Source organism: Rattus norvegicus, chromosome 14, assembly GCF_036323735.1.
Source record: "Rattus norvegicus strain BN/NHsdMcwi chromosome 14, GRCr8, whole genome shotgun sequence".
In the NCBI taxonomy this organism is placed as follows: domain Eukaryota; kingdom Metazoa; phylum Chordata; class Mammalia; order Rodentia; family Muridae; genus Rattus; species Rattus norvegicus.
This window is the reverse complement of record NC_086032.1, coordinates 18,250,395-18,272,446: the sequence shown is the minus strand read 5'-3', so window position 1 is coordinate 18,272,446 and position 22,052 is coordinate 18,250,395. Positions and strand designations below refer to the sequence as shown.

General features: G+C 42.2%; 1 long non-coding RNA gene across 1 annotated transcript in view; it reads right to left on the bottom strand.

The window, feature by feature from the left end:
- Positions 1–17,806: 17,806 nt before the first annotated feature.
- Positions 17,807–22,052, bottom strand: part of LOC134481731 (uncharacterized) — a 63,274-nt gene continuing 59,028 nt past the window's right edge. Inside the window, exons 2-3 of the long non-coding RNA XR_010057490.1 lie at positions 18,582–18,704; positions 17,807–17,973 (exon numbers count right to left, since the gene is read on the bottom strand). This is a non-coding gene — a long non-coding RNA (uncharacterized LOC134481731). The remainder of the gene's footprint in view (positions 17,974–18,581; positions 18,705–22,052) is intronic.

The window sequence follows — 22,052 nt, the reverse complement described above, 5'->3', positions numbered from 1 at the left end:
TATTTCTTAATTTTTATATTGCACTTAGTGTGTGTGTGTGTGTGTGTGTGTGTGTGTGTGTGTGTGTCTGTGTCTGTGTCTGTGTCTGTATGTCTCTGTGTGAGTGTCTGTGTGTCTGTGTTTGTGTGTGTGTCTGTGTCTGTATGTCTCTGTGTGTGTGTCTGTGTGTGTGTCTGTCTCTGTGTGTGTGTGTGTTTGTGTGTGTGTCTGTGTCTGTATGTCTCTGTGTGAGTGTCTGTGTGTCTGTGTCTGTGTGTGTGTCTGTGTCTGTGTCTATATGTCTCTGTGTGTGTGTCTGTGTGTGTGTCTCTCTCTCTCTGTGTGTGTTTGTGTGTGTGTGTGTGTGTGTGTGTTCGCATATATATGGAAGTCAGTTCTCTCCTTCCCCCTGTGGGTCCTGAGGATAACACACTAGTCTCACCAGGATTGACACCAGATGCCTTTAACTTCTAAGCCGTCTCCCCGGCCTCCATTATTTTTAGTGTTACTCAGTCCTTAAGAGTTTTCCATTCAGAAGATCAATCGGTTGTTTTAATCTACCCAAGGGTATGTAACTTTGTAATGCTCTTGGTTTCATCTTTAAAGTAAATAATGAGAGTTACAAAAGTAGTTAAAATGTGTTCAATCCCTAGGACAATAATTTTAAAATTGCTCCAAAGACTTTCAGAGAGCACTATATCAATACCATTTTCCCTATTGACTACATCACCTCTCATAAATTGGCTAAGGTTGATACACAAAAAACAGTAGTTCCATTGTGCTGACTAAGTCTGTGTGTAGCCAGATAACTTTTAATCTGAAACTAATCACCTCTGCCACCTTCAGTGGCAGAAGGAGACAGTGGGTGGGCTTAAGGACTGGGGAGATGCTTAAAACCAGTGTGTGAATACCATAGGACTGACATCTGCCACCCAGATTATTGTAGTACCCTTTCTACGGCATTCTTTACTCGGCCTTATTCTGGCTAATTAATGAATCCCTATGACTCGTCACATTTCTACATCCATTTCTTGGCTTTCCACTCCATGCACTAGCTAAATCATTTAGACAATGCCTATAAAGACATTATTACTTCTTGCACTACGTCATTCTCACAATGTAGTTGTTGTCTAGCTTTGGTGTGTTGGCTGCATGGATAAATCATGCTCCCGTGTACCTCCTCTTCTGCTTCACTCCACGGAATTAGCTAAAGTCTGAACGTCTTGTTCCCTTCAAAGCCCATGTGGTGTATATTCAGAACTTTGTCCTCATGAATGGATAAGCATTATAATACAAGGGGCTGTGTTTCTCTGTCACTCTTCTGTCATGGGAGGGACAGTGCTTCACCCCTGATGAAGAGGCAGCCTTCAGTGTGTCTTTGTGAAAGGGAAATCATAAAAAGCCAGATGTCAGCACCTCGATCCTGGCTCCAAAACTGGGGAGACGGATGTGTGCTCTTCAGAAGCCACCCTGTGTGTGGTTCTGGTATGAGTACAGGCAGCTAAGACAATACCTGAAAACCCCCCACTCCATCCCTCATTGCTCCTTTTATGCTCCTATGTGGCCCTCAGTGCTGCTCAGGTGGGAGCAGAGGATTCCCACCTTTGGTCATGGATTTTCAGACTCTTATTAATCCCCCCACCACCACCGCACACGTGCCTCTTGTGCAGCCTTGTGAACTATTAATCAGAAAAGTTACTCTAGAGGAATGTTTGACTGTGTATGTTTAAAATCCCCAGCCCAGCTACTTCAACTGCACTCAGGAACCATCGAGATAAACGTAATTCTGATCTGCCACTCTGATCTACTGAATCAGAGCGTCTTGAGCTGATAAATGCTGAGACGCAAGAAACCGCTGTCTTAAGTTGCTTTGTTCATCTTGTATTTCAAAGGCCTAGAGCCAAGTAAATAACAATCAAATGCTTCCTAAAGTGACTTTAACTTGTAAGCATGTACCGGTAAGGCCACAATTGGCTGCTTGGATGGCTTCCTCAGACAAGTTCCTGTCTTAGTACCTGTACTATTTCTATGATAAACACCATGACCAAGTCAACCTACAGAAGGGTTCCAGAATGACGACAGTCCATCACTGTCACTGTGGGGTAGAGTGGCAGCAGGCAGGCATAGAGACTGGCGCAGTAAGCTGGGAGCTCACATCTTAAACCAAAACTGTGACCAGAAATCTGAATATAAATTCAAAAGAATGTGTGGCTACTCAGCCATAGTCTACCTCCAATGCTAACAAGGCCACATCTTCGAACAGCACCACCAACTAGGGATCAATCATTCAAAAGACTTGGGGGGGAGGGGCGCAGTTCTCATTTAAACCATTGCAGTTCCCCAAAGGAGAAAGAAAAGGAAAAAGACTAACCAAAACTAAAAACTAGATAGTAACACTAGACTCATCTATTTTGGAAATGAAAATCATAATTTAATAACTTTATTTCTTAAAAATAATCTTCATAAGAATGTTTACAGAATACGTCCAAAAAGCGTGAGAGTCTCTGCCAGAGCTGGGAGAATTCTGTTTTCTTTTCAAAACATTCATCTCAAAACCATAAATTTGTGTGAGGGTCACAAAGATGGTGGCTGAAAGCATCCATCACAAAAACTTGGGAGAGTACTATTGTAATCATGGCTTCTCTTTAATATAAAACGTGTGTGCCTCTGCTATAAATAGACATTGAACATCTTGCAAATACGCATGAGCCTCTGACTTTGTATCTCCCAACAGTGCTGCTTCTATCGGAAATAGCAGTATTAAATGAGGGAAATTAATTAATCCTCTTCTGGCTGAGTCATCACTGCCAAGTTATCTGACTGGACCTCTCAAAAGAGCTTAAAGGAATTGGAAGCAATTTCAGCATCGTCTGCAGCAGAGAATTTAGGCAGTCCCATCCCCTGTACTATATAAAGCATGGAAGAGTAAACAGGAACCTGGTGTTCTTGGCCATTGCTTCTGGAATTTTGTTTGTTTATGATTTACACACACACACACGCACACACACACACACACAGCAAAAGAGAGACAGATAGACAGACAGAGACAGAGAGAACATCCTAAACAATTCTTAATTGATAACATCCTAATAATATAAATCAATATTTCAATATTTTAATAGGTCTCTTTGTAAAAAATAAAAATCAGAGGGGAAAAACATAGCCATGACTTACAAAATAAGGAAAAACTCGCATCTCTTTTGGGTAAGAGTGCCCCTTTTCTACATTAGCATTAAAGAAAACTCCTCTGCAGTACAATGTCTGAGCTAAGAGTCTCTGTATTCCTCTGCCTTTTTTATCCACTAACTAGAGAGGAGAGTTATGCTCATTTTCAGGTACATGCACCATGGACAAAGTTTTGATAAGGGAAGAGACACGGCCTCATAAATTTTGTCTAAAGCCTAAAAACTAAAAACTAAAGCAATAGTCAATGTATTCAGAGAAAGAAGCCTCCAAGGTTTCTGCATTGCCTAATGAGTACTTAACTACAAATAAATCAATACTCAAAGGTTTCAGCCTGCCCATCTAAATTGCTAAAATCCTTAGCTGCCTAATGTGAACAATAGTATTCATGGCGGGCAACCTAACAGGAACTCACGTACCTGACAGATGCTATTACAGAACAAGCAAAGCTGAGTCTATGAGGCAAATGTAGAGATTCCCAACAGGAAAAAATGTTGCAGCTCCTGTAAAACCAGGGAACCAGGAGTGGCAAAGCCAAACCTAAGAGCCAAGATGTACAGTAGCAAGAGGCAGTTCCATGCCTCTGCTGCCCCAAGGAAGCTGGAGTGGTGAAAAGCTAACCCTTATAAAGCAGAACTTCAATGAGACATGCCCATTGCCAGAGGTCTCTCTCCAAACCAAGCAAACGAGAAGGTACCCAGGATTTTGTGCTCCATCTCCCAAAAACACCTGCTCCAAAACTAATCAGACACATTTCCCTAGTGAACTCCAAGTCAGAATGAATGGAGGCCAACCCAGGAAATAGATCCAAGAGCAGATAGACAAACGACTACCTCATTTAGCATTTGTTTGTAAGGCTCTTTAAGACATTAAAATACGATAGACTTTAATTGTCTCACTTAGGAACACTGGCCAAATATTAGCTGTTTCTATAAATAAACTGTCCCTAACTTAAAATAAAGACCATTCTAAAACCATTCTTACTGTGTGGTCATGGAGAAACATATGAGGGCAGTCTGCATATAGCCTCATAAAGGCACAACACATAGTATAGCTATTACATCTCTCTGGGAAGGCGCACTTGAGTCACCTAACTGCACATTAGAATGTATCCCCTATGCATAAGAAGCTAGCTTTATCACCTGCAAATGTGTGATCTTAAAGTAGTTATGCACATCTTCTTGAAGGTAGAAGGTGGGAATATCATCCTTTAATGACATTTAATAATTATAATAATTCTGATGTCATAATATGGTGGAGGGAGATGGTCAGGACTCCTACCCACAGCTGAGGTGCTGTTGACAAGTAATGGCTGTTGAAAGAGGGAGACTCAGGTTTTCTTCAGGGAGGAAGCCCAGGAGAAACATGGTTTTTCTTAAGCCAACATTGAAGATTAAGGGATTAATCGTGGCAATGACTCAAAGCTGGGTAAAATACATTGTGTAAGGACGGGTAGAGGGTATTAAAGGAGCAGACTCAGGATGAGCAGTCCAGACCAGTCTGATCTGTGGGGAGTTCAAGAGCTAATTCCAGGAGTTAGCCTCACCCTAGGTCCAGGACTACATTGGCTTCCAGAATACAAAGATACAGGTATGTGCCTGCCTAGCAAGAATGAGTGGGCCAGTAGAGTGCTCTGAGTGGGTGATGCTGGTGAACTTCTATGTGCATAGAACAGAAGTACACCAGTCATAAAAGAACAGTCACCATTGTATAATACAGATTACACATAAGGATAATAATGATGAAGCATCGATCTTTTCCTTATCAGTTCCTAATAAAATTCCCAAGCATTATAAATTCTTTTTGTGTAAAATGTCTCCTTGATAAGAGATGTTTTCGTTTCTCTGTTACCCAACAGTGGGCATTCCATTGCAGACACGGACAATGCGAGGACTGGGTGGAGTTTCAGAGGTCATCTTGATTCTCCTGCACCCTCTTTGCATCTCTATCCTAACATACCAGACAGATGAGATAGCCAGAGAACAGGATTTCACAACTTCACTTGGGAGCCCATTCCAACAGCCTATTGGGTCAGCCAGTTTTTCTCTTCCATGTTATCATGAGGGGCAATATTTTGTTCCTTCTAGAGAAGAAAAAAAAATCTAAGCACTTGAATATAAAATTACTTTTTTAAAAATATTTAAACTACGGAGGTTGAACTTTTACTAGCATTCTCAACATATTGCTTTAAAAGAAATAACCTCCCTTCTTGCCCATGTCTCTGTGACTGTCACCATTGGAACTCTGCCTACAAACCTTCTTGCTCTGATGAACTTGAAAATCAAATAACTGGCACTGGTGGCATTGGGATTGCACTAAGAATGTCTGTGTTAAGCATCCTCCCCAATGTCTGGAAGAGGGTAAGTTCTTATGTGTGTATTGTTTGGACAATCTCTTCTTATTCTGTGTATTCTATATCTTCTTCTATAGCTCTATAGAATAGCAATCATCATTTCTTTTGATGAGTAAAATTAATAGCATGTTTGAAGATCATTTTATTTTCCCCTAAGACACAAAAGCAAAAGCCAACAGGATTTGAGTTTTCCTCCTTTTTCTTCCTTCTTTCTTTCCTTCCTTCCTTATTTATTTAGTTATTTAGTTATTTATTTTAAAGGTAGAGGTCCTCTGTGTAATAGCCCTTGCTGTACTAGAACTCTCTTTGTTTTTTTATCATCTATTTTAGTTATGAGGTGCATGCCTTCATTATATTTTAAATTTTATGTAATAGTTTAATTTTTTATTAGATATATTTCTTTACCTACATTTCAAATGGTATTCCCTTTCCTGGTTTCCTGTCCATAAGCCTGCATCCCCACCCCCTCCCCCATGTGGGTGTTCCCCCCATCCACCTCCCTTACCACTCCCCCCATATTCCCCTGCACTGGGGGTCCAACCTTGGCAGGACCAAGGGCTTCCCCTTCCACTGGTGCCCCAACAAGGCTATTCTCTGCTACCTATGCAGTTGGAGCCCTGGGTCAGTCCATGTATCGTCTTTCGGTAGTGGTTTAGTCCCTGAAAGCTCTGGTTGGTTGGCATTGTACAGAGATCCACCTGCTTCTGCCTCCAAGTGCTGGGATCGAAGGTGTGTGCCACCACCGCCCAGCTAAAGTTGATTTTCAAACCCATAAACTGAACACAGGTGGAAGCTTGAACCTTATTTATGACCACATTTAGAAAAGTCTCCACGCTGCTTATTTTCCCAGATGAAGCTGGCTAATCCATCTTTTCTTTCCTCCACCAGAGACCAGTCTGGCTTTGTGATCTTGGAAGCCTAAACAAATCCTCCCCCTTTAATTGGAGTTTTAATGGATTCCACACAGTATGTACTATAACTTCTTTTTCACTGGTTCATACAGTATCTTTAAATGCATTTTAATATATTTAAGTTTTCTAGATCAGGCCCTTTCTAGCAAGAAGTAATTTCAGTTTAATTATCTTAAACATAACAATAGCTTTACAAATTAGGTTTTGGGTGCATATGTTCTATAAATTGATGAACCAAATGTACAACTTCAATATTTTCAGTAAAAATTACATAAAGTAATACAAAAAGGTAAAATATTGTTTCAGAAATTCTACATCAGTGACAATGCTTAGAAACCATTATTCTATTTTTCCTGTTTCTTTACTATATTGAATGATATACGGAGATTATAAGTTACAATATAGCACATTTTATGTTAATTATTGCTTACATTTTGATGAAGCCCTTTAGTATCCATAAGTTACTTTTAGTGTTACTATAATACAATACTTAACAAAAGCAACTTAAGGGAGTTCATTTTGGCTCACAGTTCAAAGGTGCAGTCCATCATGGAGGAGAAGTCATGGGGAAGCTTAAGGCACTTGGTCAGATAGCACCCTAGTTAGGAAGGAGAGAGTGCTGGTGTTTATATCACCCATGAAGATGATACCACCCCCAATAAAGGGTAGGTCTTCTTCCTCAATCCAATCTGTCTGTAGACACCCTAATAAACACCTCATAGGTATGTTTCCACAGCAATTCTAAATTCAGTCAAGTTGATAATGGAAATTTACCATCATAATATGAGTCCCCCAGAACAGGAAGTGAACTGGGTAACAGGTCATTAGAACTGATACTGTAAAAGGGCCCCAGACCTTAGTAGACCCTGAGAACTTGGCACAATTGACTCCATGATAGAAGTACCATTTCAGGCTGTAAAACTCAGCTCCTAGATGAGCGCCACTGCCAAAACTAAAACAAAGACCTAATCCATCAAAATCCGCAGCGTTCTGAGAAAATCTCTAAATGGACTAACCTTGCTGTTTGGTTTCTGTGGTTCTACTTTCTGATTAACTATTCTTTGTAACTGAAGTATGTCTATCCAGGACATAGCTTTTGTGCTTAAAACTCATCCTGAGAAAGGCCCAAGCTGTACTGGAATCCCAACACCCAGCGTAGTCAGAGTAGCTAATAAAGATTTCCTACTAGCTTACACCATGTCCAACATGTCTTATCTGATGAATACCCTACAACATTTCCATTACTGGGGCCAGGAACCTGTGGATAGATAGGTCATTGTCTCTAAGGGAGAACCTTCTATTACTGTTCTGTTAGATGGACATACCATTAAAATGATTCCTAATGACTTACTGCTTTACCTACATCGCTCAGTCTTCATCAGTGAATCTTCTTTCAGTAGATGGCAAGGAACACAGAGTCCCACAACTCTGCAAAGGGAATAAGAGACTATGGAGTGCTCAGCCCTAATGCAACATCTGTAGCACACATTTTCCCTACATGGTTCAGGATCATCACAGAAGAGAGGGCAGAAAGACTGTAGGAGTCAGAGGTGGGGGATGACCACAGGAAACAACGTTTTCAGGCACAATAGGCAGCTGCACTTAGGAACTCACAGCAGTTACGACAGCATGCACAAGACCTAAGCAAGCACAGGCCAGACAAAATCCCAGCATGGAGTGAGTATGTGTCGAAGAAGTTCACCCCCAAGGAGCTAACACCTTTTGATAGCTGCTGGGAAAGGAAGAGTCAATTTTCTTTAAGGGTGTGACCTCTGGTAGGTCAATCGTGTTTTCTCAAAGGTGCCATTCCCTGGAGTATTTGAGCAACACAAATTGAACTTGGGTTTTAAAACTACAGAGAGAGCTAGGTAGGTGGGAGCGAATCTAAGAGAATTTGGGGGGAGGCTGAACAAGATCAAAATACATTATGTAAAATTTTGAAGAATTAGTGAAATATTATTTTACCAGAAAATTCAAACAATAAAGTAGTTGCCTACTATAAGATGATTGCTATTGCTTTTTTAAAAAAAGCAAAGAAATGAGAGTTACATAGTATTTGCGATAAATAAAACAAAAAATAAATCTCTACATGCAAAACAGGTGATCGACATTTTTAAAAGTATTAACTGAGTTCGTTGCAGTTCTTCAATAATAAAAGATGGCGTTGTGACCAACCACTGAAGGTGAAGATATCATGATGATCCTTTTCAGGAGTACAAGTGCAATGTCACCTCAAAGAGCAGCAAAAGGAGCTGAGCACTGTGGTGCACACCTTTAATCCCAGGATTCAGGAGGCAGAAGCAGGAGGATCTCTCTGAATTCAAGGTCAGTGTGGTCTGCATAGTGAGTCTCAGAACAGAATAGCCAGAACTACATAATGAGATTCTGATGATGATGGTGGTGGTGGTGGTGATGATGGTGGTGGTGGTGATGATGGTGGTGGTGATGATGGTGGTGGTGATGATGGTGGTAGTGTTGGTAGTGATGGCGGTGATGGTGATGATGGTGATGATGATGATAATGTGAACTTGGTTTATATTTATTTATTTAATTCTGTGTGTACTTGTATCTGAACATACCACAGCATGTGTGGGAGTCTGTTTTCTTCTACCACCATGTTGGTTCTTGGTGGTCAAGCTTTAGGTCACCAGGTTCGGCAACAAGAGTCTTTACCTGCAAATGTGCTTATGCTTAGTTTTTCACATCTTCATCATAGGGGGACAACTAAAGACATACAAGCACCAGGAACACAAATACAGAGACCTACATTTGTGCCGAAATCCCGAGGGCAAAGGAGAACCAGCGCCTGGCAAATAGTTTGCAAAGCACACAGAAGACAATGCCAGGAGCCTAGTGTGCAGCTCAGGCGGGAAAGTGCCTGCCTAGCATGCACAGCCCTGGCTTTGATTCCCAGCATTGCACTCACTGTGCATGGTCCTCACACCTGTAATCCCAGAATGTGGGCGGTGGAGACAGGAGGATCAGAAGTTCAAGGTTACCCTCCACTACATATTCAAGACCGACCTAGGACATAGGAGGCCCTGTCAAAAAAAAGAAGAAAGGGACGGAAGGGGAAAGGAAAGGAAAAAGGAAAGGAAAATGGAAAGACAATGGAAGGGGAGGGGAAGGGAAGGGAGGGGAGGGGGAGGGAAGGGAAGGGGAAGGGAAGGGAAAGACCAAATGTAAACTAACACTGAGGCAAAGTTACAAATAATCTAGCTATTCGCTGGTTCTAATGTAAGAAAAACCAGAATCTTTCAGCTTCATCATGACAAACACATTAGTTTTGTCTGCATTAGTTATTCAGCAAATGCACAAGATTTAGCTTAAAGCTAGAGATCAATAAAAGCAATGCTGCAGCCCTCACCCTCCAGGCCCTGGGCGAACACCTGACGCGCAGCTTCTCATTCATTTCCGCCAGGGCTCAGCTCACCTTCTTACTGGTCAAGGGGAAAGGTACTAAGACAAGGCTTTTCAAAGCTCATTTGAAATAAATGCATTCTGCTTTAAGGACCCAGACGCAAATCAGGTGATAGCAACATGGATGGTGTATACTGTTCTGGTTAACGGTATTGTTCTAGTACTCTGAGAATGGGCGGTAGGGACTGAAGAGATGGCCCAATGGTTTACAGCACAGGCCTCTCTTCCAATGGACTTGAGCTGAGTTCCCAGTACCCACACAGCAGCTTAAAAGCATCTAGAACTCCAGTTACTGAGCCTCTAACATCCTCTTCTGGACCTGTATGTACCTGGCCCACATACTGTGCATGCATATATATATATATATATATATATATATATATATATATATATATATATATATATATGAAGGCAAAACATCCATGTACATAAATAAGAAAATTTAAAGGACCAAGCTAAGAGACTAACATTCCAAAACTCACAAAGGATGGTACGGAGTGACCTCACTGTCCCACGAGGCCCTCACTGTCATCTCCCTGGCAGCGTAATCAATGGCCCCATTTGGTGGGTATTTAGTAAGAGAGGCTGCACTGTACTGGTCCTAGTCACTGGGAATACAGCAGAAAAAAATTAATTTCTGCCCCAGAGCTTGTGCTCTGTTAAGGAGAAACACAGGTAAACAAATAAATCAAGAATCTTTCGGGGAGTGGTAGGTATGGAGATTTCTAATAAATAACACCTTTTGGCAGTTGTTCCAAGAAAACTGAAGAATAGGCAAAAGGGTAAGATGGATGTGCATCAAAATATCACCTTTATGGTCAGAACAGATTAAGCTAGAATATGTGTCTGGTGAATAATTAAGCCCATAATCCCACACTCCCAAATCGGACAGACTTTCTCACCCAGTCATATGCAGGCCTAGACAAGAGGGTATCTCCTGTGGGAGAACTGCCCAGCTTACCATACAGGAAGACAGAATAGTCAGAGGGCAGCTGCTTTCTAAGGGAGAAACAGGGTGATAGATGCCCAGACGTGCATGGCTTATTCTTCCCCATGCTTCAAATCTATAAAGTCATACCTTTCCCCTAGGTATGCTATGAACAAAGGATTACAGAGATGCCATTAGTGGTACATTAATATAACTCCCTTGAGGTGGAAGAAGAGGGCATCCACATTTAAAAACTCATCTCTACCAGCTTTTCCAGCACTCCCCATATCTTTGTATGTTTTGTCTGTCCATCGGTGTTAACTATAAGTTGCCATCACAGATGCTGCTATCCTCTAGGACTGCACATAGGCAGTGTACAAGGACATTCTGCCTTCCTAGTCATTCCCTAGACACTACCACCACTTAGGGATGCACTCTGAGGCTAACCGTAAGAGGTGTGGCATCTGTTCTCAGGGGACTCTACAAAATGGGTTGGAACAGTGCAGTAACTGAAATAGTTAGCCTTGATTGTCCTCCTGGTTGGGTTGGCAATCCTGGGAAATTAATAAGTGCACAGCTGTGGTTGTATGTCTGTGAGGCTTTGTGACTGGTGGACAAGGAAGGCCCTGGCATAAGGAACATGCAGTCCCCTCATGAGTCAAAATTTGAATATATGGTGTGAGTTGGTGGATCCACAGAAGGTGCTGTCTGCTTAGAGGAAGTAGGTCACTGTGGACATATCCATCTCCCTGCTGGCCCAGTCTACGCCTGGTGCCATGTTGTGATCCTCTCTTCCCTGCCAGGCCCTCCTTGTCATGGTGGACTGAAGTTTTTGAAACTTGGGGATAAATGACGGTCTTTTCCTTTTCTGTATTTCTTTAAATCTGTTGTTTGTTTTTTATTCACTTATTTATGTATGTATCTAAGTGTGTGTGCATGCTCATGCACATCTACGTGCTACAGTACATGAGGGGAGGTCAGAGAACAACATGGCAGGAGTCAATTCTCTCCTACCATGTGGGTCTCAGGGATCGAACTCTGATCTTCAGGCTTGATGACAGGTACCATTACTAACCCGGCCTCCTGCAGTTCAGACACCTTCCTTCTCAGAGGCGTATGCCAGATATTCTATCAATAAGAGATGAGAAAGCTAAATAACCCAAAAATCACAGAAACTCCAAAGTTACTCTGTCCAGAGGCTGGTCACTTCCTATACTGTCCCACTGCCCCACTATAATAATCTGTATTTATTAGAAATTCTTTAATAAGTATACAATTTAGGACAATTATTAATGACAACATATGCATGTCTCACAATTAAGATATAAACTATATTGTCATATCATTTCAGAGAAAATCTACAAACTACAAATCTTAATCCTCTGTGATTTAATGATTGAAAGCATTTGAATTTAGTAGAGCCGAGCACTCTTGTCTGGGAACATCTATTGATGGTGTAATAATCATCCGCCAAGGGCAAATATGGCGTGACCTAAGGTGTGAAGCCCCTTCCTAAACTACAGAATTACAACTTCCCCAAGCAAGTCCCTTGAATCAGCTATATGCTGCCATTTAATAAACCCCAGGCCAGGCAACCTGCCCTTGAGAAGTATATGCCAACTCTAGGGATGTGTACATAGTCCTTTTCTTAACCAATCAATCTATATCATCCATCCATCTATTCATCTATCTATCATCCATCTATCATTCATCCACCCACTCATCCACCCATCCATCCACCAATTCATCCATCCATCCATCTATCTACCATCTGTTTATCTGTCATCTATCATTATGTATCTATCATCTATGTATTTATTATATACCTACCATCTATCATATATATCACCTATATATCTATCGTCTACTTGTCATTTATCATCTATATATCTATCACCTGTCTCTAATCCCCCCAATTATCTCTCCCCTCCCCCTCTCTGTCCCCCAACCGTAGTGTAAGCAGCCTTGCCTTGTCACATGCTCTCTGCCACACTGCTCTGCCCATCCTAAGGCCTAGCATTGGAACCACCTGAGCTCTGATGGTCGATACCCCAAGCCCAAACTAATCTTTTCTCTCTTTCACTTATTTCTCTGAGGTATCTTGTTACAGTGAAGAAGAACGAACACCTCCCTGAATTCCAGTTGTTTCTCAAAGCATCAGACACGGAGGTTTCAAATGAGTAACACTCCTTTTCTATTTATTCTCAAGTGGCAGCATGCACAGAGCCTCCTTGTTGATATGGGCTAAAGAAGACCTGACTGAAAAGCAAAAATAAGTTATTAAATAAACTGATGACCTTAGGATTGAAACAAACTTACGTGGTAGAGACAGCACTGACACAAAACATGGCCCTTTGTTGTAAGAAACAGACCTTCAAAGGGAAAAGAAATTCTAAGCAAGCCAGGAGCTCTCAGGATATTCTTGGCAAATTTACCAAACAGCTAACTGGTCTACTTCTCTGGGGTGAAGGAAACAACAGTTTTACTCCAATTCCCCTTCCATTGAAGGAAAGTCCAGTTACAGTCAGTGGCTGTAGCAGGCTACAGGAAGTCTAACAGAGAAATACGATGTAGGGACATAGATAAAGGATGTGGATAAACCGCTTCTTGGATCAGAGGCTCAAGGGAGTCATGGAGTCTGAGTGAGAAAGCTCTGTGAACAGAAAGAACAGGTACATTTAAGGTCCTGAGGGAAAGGGCTGTTTGCTATGACAGAGCCCCTGTTCTAAATGGGGGCAGGCAGGGAACATTTGGAGGCATTAGCAATGGTCATAGCTCAGGAATCTGCTGAAAGGAGATGAGATTATGCCACCAGACATCCAAGCACTGGGTCTCTCCTCTAAGATAAAGTGCATGCCAGTGGCACCTAGACTGGAAACCCTACGTTAGAAACACAGAGAGGTCAGTAATGAGAGGACTAGTCAGTGAATGAGAGAACAAAGAGGAAGTGAAGGCTAAGACCATTGGAGCCCTTGCAGTGCACACACGAACTTTGGATTCCACTCTGAAGAACATGTGAGATCATGGGTTTAGTTCCTGAAGAGGGGGAAATAATCCAATCGCATGTTTTTGTGTGGATGGGTATGCCAGTGTGTGTGTGTGTGTGTGTGTGTGTGTGTGTGTCTGTGTGTCTGTGTGTCTGTGTGTCTGTGTGTGTCTGTATATGTGTGTGTATGTGTTACATATATGCATGCATGCATTTGCTCACATGTGTGTGCCTGCACCTGTGAGGCCATGGGTAGATCCCTCAATGATTCTCTGCACCATTATTTGAGACAGTGTCTCTCACTGACCATTGCTAGGGCTCACCCATTGGCAAGACCGGCTGGCTAAGAAGCTCCAGGATCCTGCTGTCTCTGCCTCTCCAGCCCTGAGAAAGCAGGTGCATGAAGCTATACCTGGCTTTTTACAGTGTTGGGGATCTGAACTCAGATCCTCATGATACATATATAGCAAGTACTTGATCAACTAAACCATCACCCCGGTCCCTCTTTTCCATTTCTAATTGTGACTATTTAGGTCTCTTCTACATTTTCTTAGCTAGTGTGTCCATTTCACATTTTATCAAACACAACTTTCATTCCTTGGACTGTTTGGTTTATTTTTTTTCTCCCCTGAAACCCGTGTTCCTTTCATTCTGCCAGTCTTGGATTTGGTTTTCTCCTCGTTCCTAAGTCTGTCCTCAATTGGAATCTTTGCCTCTTTCTGTGTTAGTGCCCTGTACTCTTCTTAAGGTCTGATAAGTTAGATAAAATGACTAACGCCCTTCAATGACATGCCCATTAAATCTTAGTTGTCCTGTATTTTATCAAATACATTTATTACTTTGAACATTCCTATGTAAATACTAGAGTCGGTCCCCAAAGAGCTCGAAAGGTGATGGCTGTTTTTATTTGGTATCTGTTACTGTTGTTCTTTAGAGGTTTTGGGGAGGGAGTATGGTATATATCACTGACTTTAAAAGAGTTATTTTTAATATTTGATGGTTCTAAAAACAAATCAGGATGTGTTTTGTTACTGAGATAATGATCGCTGTTCTTCAGTTCACCTTTGCTTTTAAAATATACAAGAACAGTGGGGAATCAAATAATCGAATGCGTCTTAAATGTATGATTTCAGTTAAGACCATGTGCTAGAGGATTTTCTACATGTAATAGTTTTTTGCTTCCCATATTCCGAAAATTTAATTTGGAGATCGAGTTTTCAACTTACTCCCTTTTCTTTAGACACAAAGCCATCACCCCCTGATGGATGGACCTCTCTCGCCACTGCCTGGCTAGGCTGTGAGTGACAGGTAGCAGAGACATTACTACCAGCCCCTTGAGCTCCCTCTGCATTCCTCCTTGTTCTAATGTCCCAGAAGGCATGTGAATGGAGGCACTTTAGTGGTTTCTCTATTAAACACTGTGGGAGGAAACTACTTGCTGTCCTGACCCTACCCTAGTTAACAGTAGCACAATGTCAGATCTTTAATAAAACTAGCAGGCCCTCTCTCACCAGAGCATAGCCCAGCACCCATATCACTAGTTAAATACCAATCATCTCCCCTGCCTGGCCCCACATGCCCCCCATAGGAAGATCCTGTATCTGCCTTCCAGATGTCTCCAGAGCACCTTCCTGCTTCTGTGCCAGCGTCTTCTGCCGCATCTCTACCTATTGCTCTCCTCCACCCTAGACCTGTACAGTTAATGCTCAACACAAAACCACAGGGTTTCTGTGTCAAGGGAGTTGCTCACCGTTTTTCCCCCTGGCACAGCATTTTATAGCTTCATTAGTGAAGCTCAAAGGTCGCTGTGGTTTCAGTGGCTTACGACCTCTGAGTCAGAGATCTTAATTGACAGGATGTAGAGCCAGGGTTTGAACGGTAGGACTTGAAATCCCAAAAGTAGACATAAGACTTGTTCCCTGAATAAAGGTCTCCTCATGCAGGGAGGAGACATAGGTTTGGAGAATGCAAAGGAAAACAGAGGGATGGATTAGCCTGAGATGGACAGCTCTTACCTCCCACATGTGTGCCTCTAGCTCTCAGTGCCTGAACTGTGCCTAGAGACTAGGACTTGCCAGGGCCTCAGGTTGATTATATCTAGTGTCCCCAAATAGTCCCTAGCAAACACTCCAAATTTTTATTTAGTATTTAACAAATTCATTCTAATGCCTATCTTGTTTGGTCAAGGTGTACTATTTAGAATTACAACAGAAAGGGCTTAGCCACTCACTGTTTACTGTGAACCTTTCTTTGAGCAGAGCTTCAGGAAAATGCTTAAACTTCAAACATTACCTAGGAAGGGTAAAAAACACAACACACCACCACTGACCCTACAATGACAGTTACAATTTATCAAGAGTCATTTTTAGAGAAAAGGATACAGAGAAAGCAATAAAAGGCAATGACAACTCTGGGTTATCCCAATCATTGGTCTTACTGTATCTTTGAATCACAGAATTTTTAATATGTCTAAAAGTAACACAATATGGTGGCACACACCTTTAGTCCTAGCTTTCTGAGACAGATGCAGGCAGATCTCTGGTAGTTCACAGCCAGACTAGTCTACATAGTAAATTCCAGGACAGTCAGGCTACTTAGAGAGAGACCTTGTATCAAAAGAGAAAAGAAGAGAGGGAGAGATTGGGGGGAGGGGAGGAATCGAGGGAGGGGGACAAATTTAAAAAAAAACTGAGGAGAAGCATTTAAAAAAAAGACACTAGTTTTACAAACGAACAAAGATGCTGTTAATTTCCTGTTAATTTAGTGCTGTGCCATTCAACTTCAGTCTTCAACAAAATAGCTCATCTGACCTTCCCCTCACCGTCCACTGAAAAAGCTCTCTGGGCTGTGTGTTTCCACTCGCAAAGGATACCTTATAACTGCCGATTCGGGAAAAATAGCAATCATCTCCCACATACTTTGCCTTCCTGGATTTACTTTCCTGGTCATTCAAGAGAAGGGTAGCATATGGCAACATTGTGAGCAGCATATTATGCAGGAATTGTTTTGCCTGATAGTCTCGTTAGATTGTTAATAGATGTACTTCTAACTCTTCCTGAGAAGACGTCTCACAAGACAGTCTAGGGCATTATTACTGCCAGTTGGTTAAATAAAGTTAAGCTATCCAATCCCAAGACTTTCACATAAATAGCACCTTATAAGAGAGTCTGCAAGGGAGAAATGCTGGTTCCTTGTAAGCGGTATTTGGCAAAAGTTTACATTTGTGGTGAAACTGGGAATGAAACAGGAGTACTCTGGCTTTGAGCTATGTGGAGCATAGGAAATCGATCCCAGAATCCCCTGCGATTACAAGCATACCTGAACTGGGTGGAAGAGCCCAGGCATGTAGAGACGAGCAGAGCCAGCATCAGCGTTACTGCCCACAGTTTCACGGCACCATTGTCTTCCGTTGTTGCCAGTGCCAATGTCTCTCAGAGGCAACAATCCCAAAGTTCATTGTAAACACGGTATGCTTCATTTCGGAATCTACTAACTCTATGTTCCCTCTCCAACTGCTAAATGCATCTTTTCCCCTCCCTTTAACTCTAATATGTCTTTGCATTTAGTCCAAGATTACATAAGAAAAACTTTGTCGCTAAATCCAGACATTTCTGCACATAGGAAAGGGGGTGAAATTTGAAACTGTAAATCTCACCTCTTACTTGATTTAGTTTCACAGCTGTCTAGAGGATCGTAAGGGCCAAGCTACAAGTATTTACTTCCTGCACTGCCAAACCATTCCTCTATATTTGTTAGAGGAATGGTGCAATCTACATTAGTTAATGATTCAAATATGAACTATATAAAAACCTTAAAAATATTGCTGAGATGGTTCAGCTCTATTTGTTTTCATTTTTATTGGTTATTTTATCTATTTGCATTTCAAATGTTTTCCCCCTTCCTAGTTTCCCCTCCGCAAATCCCTTATCCCCTCCCCCTTCCCCTGCTTCTATGAGAGTGCTCCCCCCTCCCACCCATTCCCACCTCACCACCCTAGCATTCCCCTAAGCTGGGGCACTGAGCCTCCACAGGACCAAGGGTCTCACCTCCCATTGATTTCAGACAAGGCCATCCTCTGCTACATATGCAGCTGGAGCCATGGGTCCCTCCATGTATATTCTTTGGCTGGTGGTTTGGTCCCTGGGAGTTCTGATGGGGTCTGGTTGGTTGATATTGTTGTTCTTCCTATGGAGTTGCAAACCCCTTTTCAGCTCTATTTTTTAAAAAACCAAATATAAAATGTCAGGGCTGGAGATGTAAGTCCTCCATAGCATCAACAAATCCCCCAGCACTGTGTAAACCAAGGTGTGGTGGTATAGGTGCCCATAATATCACATTCATGTAAAGGCAGGAAAATCACAAGTTTTCTTTAGCTACATAACAAGCTTGAGTCCAACCAGAGCTCCAGGAGACCCCCGTCTCAGCAATAAAATAATAAAATAAAATACAGCTCTGAAGTTAGACTATCAAATGCTTGTAATTATTCACTTTGTACATGTTCATTTAAATTTCACAGATATTGTTTTCTCTATTTATCATCCATACACTAACTATATGCTTTTAGCAACTATCCGTTGTTTTACATATCAAAGAAAGTGTATTATTATCAGCACAAAAATGAGTGGTTTTTGAAGACTTTTGCATTTGATTCATATCTCTTTTAGCTTAGTTTAGCTTGGTTTCTTTCCCAGTCTCCACATGAGCTCAGCTCGTGTGTCCTGCTCAAGGCAGTATTTTTGCCATTTTAATTTGACTAGCCCACTACTATTAGAATAGATTAGACAGAACAATTATTCCTCATAGCAGCACAGTTGAGCAAACCTTCAGTTGGCTGTTTTTTGCTCTCTGCGATGCAAATGCTGGCTCTTCAGCTCTATGGTGTGAGGATTGGGGGAAGGGGGCCACACAGGAACAGCAACCTTGGATGTTTTCCCAGTCGTTAATCTAGAGAAAAACCATGCAAAAAATACTTTTAAATCTGTGTCGTGTATATGTGTATTTTGCCTGCACATATTTATGTGCACATATGTGTGACTGCTGCCTGCAGAAGTCAGAAGAGAGAATTGGATCCCCTAGAACAGCGTGGCCACAAAGAGGGTGCCGGAAGACCTTTGGTCTGCTGCTGCCAGAGCAGCCAGTTCTCATAACCACTGAGCACCTCTCTGGCCCCAAGAAAACAGTTTTCCCCGTTGTCCAGAATCTTCCCCTATCGGTTCTATCTCGCTTTTGCCTCTCTCAGTGACAAACCATTTTTCTGCTTTCCCATACCTAGCAGACACTCAACGAGCAGGACAGAGACAAGAACCAACACAACTTCCCGGATGTGTCCATGTGTCCTCTATAAAACATGGTCTAAATGCTCTCCTCCTGTTCTCACTGGTCACACAATACCTGAGCTCTCTAATCTCAGGTACCTGACAACCACGCTGAATGCACACAAAAGAGTCAACCTCTAGGACTCTTTTGTTTTCACAGGGCAGAGATAATGTTTGTTCTTTAATTTAGTCCCAAACCAGTGATCCCACCATCCCACTAGTGTGTGATGCAATGACTCTAAATCGGTGACTCACGGGACTGTGTTCTCTGCCAGTAAGTTTTAAAGTAACTTTTATTATCAATGCATTAGTCGTGCAAATTAGTGGGGTTCGCTTTGATATTCCCAGGCACTTGGCAAACATTGACCACACCCATCCATCCTTCATTTACACTCACCCTTCCTGCCCACGTCTATACCCCTTGCAATCATTCCTGTGCTTTCGAGTCAGTGTGTTTTGCTTGATTGCTACTGTTGCATTTTTCTATATCCATGTATGAGAGGAAGCATGTGATATGTGTTCTTCTGCATGTATCTAGTTTGCATATGCTAGGCCCAGAAAGTGGCACTATTAGAAGGTGTGGCCTTCTTGGAGGAAGTGTGTCACTGTGGAGGTGGACTTGGAGACCCTCCTCCTAGCTGCCTGAGGATACTCAGTCTGTCCCTGGCTTCCTTTAGGTGAAGATGTAGAACTCTCAGCTCCTCCTGCACCATGCCTGCCTGGATGCTGCCATGTTCCTGCCTTGATGATAATGGACTGAATCTCTGAACCTGTAAGCCAGCCCCAGTTAAATATTGTCCTTTATAAAACTTGCATTGATCATGGTGTCTGTTCACAGCAATAAAATCCTAAAATACTATGAGACCCTCCAGTTCCAGCCATTCTTACAGGACTTCCTAATTCTTTTTTTTTAAAATCTTTATTAACTTTAATATTTCTTATTTATATTTCGATTGTTATTCCACTTCCCGGTTTCCGGGCCAACATCCCCCTAACCCCTCCCCCCAACAATCACGTTCACTGGGGGTTCAGTCATTTCAATTTATGCATACATCATTTATTTCTTTATCCATTCATCAGCTTGGGGATCTGTGGTGCCGAGTTCTGCCTCTCCTCTGGCAGTGTCTAGACACCACCCATACACCGGCTGGGGAAAGTCAAGAGGAGTGGTTCCGGGTAGGGTCTGCAGTCCATGTTTCCTTCAGGAGCATCAGATTGACATTGTCTGCTGGGCTGGAAGGGGAAAACAGAGTCTGCAACTAATGCTGTGTTTCTGGGTCTCCTCTCAGGGTGTCCAAGAGTGGTCAGTATACCAGTCCAGAGAAGACAGGGTTAAATCCCAAACTGGGGTCTAAGATCAGATTCTGGTTGGGAGCAAGTGTGGGTAAGAAGGGGGTTTCTTCAAGAATCTTAGTGTTAGATTGGCTCTTTCTGACAAGGATTCCTCATGAACGATCCCTACTGAAGCAGCTCTCTGAGATTATCTTAGCTTCTTAGTAATTCTTTATTGGGGGATACACTTTATTTAGGGTGCAGCAAGGGTTATATAGATGTTTTAGGGGGAAGGGCATGGGAATATTCGGGTAGGGAAGGCCACTGGCTGAAGGCTAAGGATGCCTCCTTAGCATGGAGAGGCGCTGCAGGTAGGGAGTACATGACTGACGGCTCACCATCACCTAGTTGGTGGTCTTAGTTACACATCTCATAGCAAGCATGTAAATAGGGAGTTAGCTCTACTGCAGGTCTCAAAATTCTGATATTTCTGGGGTTTGCGCATGCCCTTCCCCACCAGTCCCATGCCCATGGTGGCACTGTCTCCATGTCCTACAGGGATCCTGGGCTAATTTCTGTGTCTTGACCATTCTGAGTAGCAAGGCAAACAATGTGGGCATGCACATAGCTTTGTGTGTGTCAATTCTTTCCCTTTGGATCATGAATGCTAGGAGGGAACGGGGCTTCTCACTTAGATCCAGAAAACTAGGTGACTCTGTGTCACTTGCTAACATTATCTCTTGCAGTCCTCCAGGACTCATCTAAGGTAAAGTACTATTTACCCATTTTAGACACAAGGAAACTGAGAATGTCTCCCAGCAAAAAGAAAAAAGAAAAGAAAAAAAAAAGACTAACTGGAAAGAATACAGAAAAGACGAGGGATGGCTGTGCCCCAGTCACAGGCTGCCATACTCTGGTCCTTTGAGGGGTCCTAGTGAGTACGAATGGCGGGCATGGAAACAATGATGGCAGTTTGAAGATAAATAGAAACAACAATAGAGGCAGAAGTAGGAACAACAGCATGGGGGAAATACTCGATTTTGCTAGACTAGGCACAGAAAGGGAAAGTATAGCCGTGTGTTTTGTTTTGCAAAACACTTAATACCTACTAATAAACAAATGTCAACCCCTAAACGTATATCTTATTTATTCAGAAAAATTAGCTTTTCTCACTATTAAGCATCCAGCATCAAAGTAAACTCTGTTCTAGAAAAGTCTTTACGACCAATTCTATAGTAAGTATAGACACATTGCTCTAGAGCAGTTACCGGAAGCTGCTGTAAGATACTATGGAATAAGTGTGGATAGCAGACAGTCCTGTTCAAATAGACTTGAAGGTCATCACGTGCCAACTCTGAGCCCTGGGATCAATCTGAAAGTAAAACACTGTCTGGTTCTTCAACTGATAAAACTCTCTGCAACTCTCTTTCCTGAGCTCGTTCCACCTAGAGTTCAACCCCGCTGACCTGTTTCAGAGCCAAAGTGGTTTACATAAGGAAATGCCAAGAAATGAGTGTCAAGGAAGAAAAGTGAGCAGCCAGCAGCCCCACAGTCGGCATTTTATAGATGAATAGACAGTCCCCATCAAAGAGATTGTGTCTAACAGTGACAATATGGATGGGAGGATGTGGCATAACAGGATATCACATGCTGCATTAGAAGAAGTACATGATATTCTATGAGGCCAAAGAATAGATCTCTAATT